This window comes from Drosophila mojavensis, unplaced genomic scaffold (genome assembly GCF_018153725.1).
Source record: "Drosophila mojavensis isolate 15081-1352.22 unplaced genomic scaffold, ASM1815372v1 contig_36, whole genome shotgun sequence".
Taxonomy (NCBI): domain Eukaryota; kingdom Metazoa; phylum Arthropoda; class Insecta; order Diptera; family Drosophilidae; genus Drosophila; species Drosophila mojavensis.
This window is the reverse complement of record NW_025318858.1, coordinates 5,310,532-5,312,666: the sequence shown is the minus strand read 5'-3', so window position 1 is coordinate 5,312,666 and position 2,135 is coordinate 5,310,532. Positions and strand designations below refer to the sequence as shown.

General features: G+C 36.3%; 1 long non-coding RNA gene across 1 annotated transcript; it reads right to left on the bottom strand.

The window, feature by feature from the left end:
* Nucleotides 1-598: 598 nt before the first annotated feature.
* LOC122757228 lies at nt 599-1,678 on the bottom strand. The gene is made up of 2 exons (XR_006357180.1): nt 1,127-1,678; nt 599-835 (listed from the first exon to the last, which is right to left on the bottom strand). It is a non-coding gene; the product is annotated as an uncharacterized LOC122757228 (long non-coding RNA).
* Nucleotides 1,679-2,135: the final 457 nt, after the last annotated feature.

Here is a 2,135-nt window from a genome sequence, read left to right as displayed (position 1 = left end):
TGCTAAGTTACTCGTAGCTCGTACCTCGTAATTGCTCTTAGTTTATGTGTCACCAGCTCGCTATAGCTCAATGTCACGCCAATGCAGTGAATAATGCGAAAGCCTTTCGATTTGGCAGTTGAATTGTATTTTAGATGCGTAGTGCAGATATACTAATATATATAGATATTGGGTGTCTAATCTATTTACAGCTCAATAAAAGAATGATTTTCAATGGAAAATCACAGTTTGGATGACAAATTTTATTTATGCAGATTTCTGGACAAATGAAATTCAAAATGAAATCTATATTATGCTCAACGATGTACCATGCACGAGTATTTAACTAAACTCTTTTATAGGACATGACAATAAACTATATTAGTTGACATATACTTAGAATATATAAGACTAATCGCACTGGATAGCGTCTCTATTCAGTTGATATTTTTGTAAACTCAGATTTATGTGGAAATGTCCATCCAGTTTTAGTACAGAGTTGTCAATGTTTGACGGATCCAATTGGCAGCTCTACAAGGTTGCCCATATTATCAGACCCATGTTTTAATGCTTTTCTTAAATAAAATAATAATGATTTTATTTTGTGCTCGTCTCTATATACTATATTTTTTATTATTTATTATATTCCAGCAAAATTTGTGAATAAATTTAATTTTTGTCTAAATATTCTAGAATCAAAGTATGCTTGAATCTTTTTCATTTTGTTTTTTTGTTTGTGGAAGTGCATCTGTCCGTTTGGACAATGATTAAATTTGGTGCAAATTCGCAGAAGGATTTGGTGGGTGGGTTCTTCAATCGTCATCCGCTGAAACCGAGGAGATCAATCAAACCTTACCTATGGAAATAAATGATATAGAAAATATGTAATATTAAAGGAGAAAGTTTGTGCTATCCCAATGACGTGAAGTGTTTGTGTGCGTGTATATGTATAAGTGCGTGTGTCTAGTCCATTTATTAGTCGGTCATGTCCAATCCTTAAGAGTAACAGCAAGACATTTCATTCATAGTTCATATTTTCTTGACAACTTCAATTATAAGGGTATCTCTAGCATTCATTGCCTCCCACCTAATACACCCTAAGCCCAGCTAGTTCAGGACAACGATAATTGCTTGTAAAAATATTTACATTTTGCATTATTATGGAATGCAATCCGTTTTAATAATGTAATCCAAATATTTTGCTAGAGAATTTCAAATATTATTCTACGCAAGAAAAAGTTATGTATGTATGTATATATAGAAATATATGAATATATTTTTGTAATTTAATTTTGGCTAAAACGGCTCTGTATAATGTTCGAGTACGTTTACATTTGATGTTGTTATTGTTGCTTTTTTCTTTGCCCCACTCGTTGCGGATTTTGTTGAAAGTTTGCGCTGCTCGCTGGGAAAAAAAAGGAAAAAGAAAATGAAGAAGAAAAACCTCATTTTGAATGCATTTTGCGTAATGAAGATGAATTTAAAGATTGTGTATTTTTCCAGTTGGCGGCACAGTTTTTGGAAAATTTCGTGTTTCGAGTTGTTGGCAATTTGTAACTTCATCTTTGGCATCTCTGGCCAGCGCCGCAAGCCAATAAAGACTGTAACGGTAGCACTTTAAATTTAATATGCGCCAGACATTCTAAAACACGTATCAGATTTCCGAGTTGGCTGAGCTTTCCATTGCGCTAAATGAGTTTCAGCGCTGCAAAATTAAAAACTTTATCAGTGAGAAGTCAACAAAAAATGTGGAGAGAGGTGCTTCCACGTGTGTTGTGGCCATGGTGTGTGTGTGTGTGTGTGTGAAAAAACTTGAAACTTTTTCATGAAGTTAAAGCAAAGTAAAATCAAATTATTGTGGTTGGGCTCGTTGGCTTCCGTTGGCTGACTGGCAAAAGGATTACGCGACGGCATTTTCCTTCTACTTTTTGTTGTTGTTGTAGTTGTTGTTGCTCCCCACACTTTTCTAGCTACCTGTAACTTGTCGCCGTTGCATTTGCAGCGTACCAGAGCGGAGCGCGCCGGCAGATGGCAGGCAGACAGTTACAACCTCATGGCTGGCAGCCGGGCGTCGAGCGTCGAGCGAGCGAGGCGAACTCGTATGAAGTTGCCGCATTCTAATTGAATTTTCACTTTTTATACACGCTCGTGGTGTG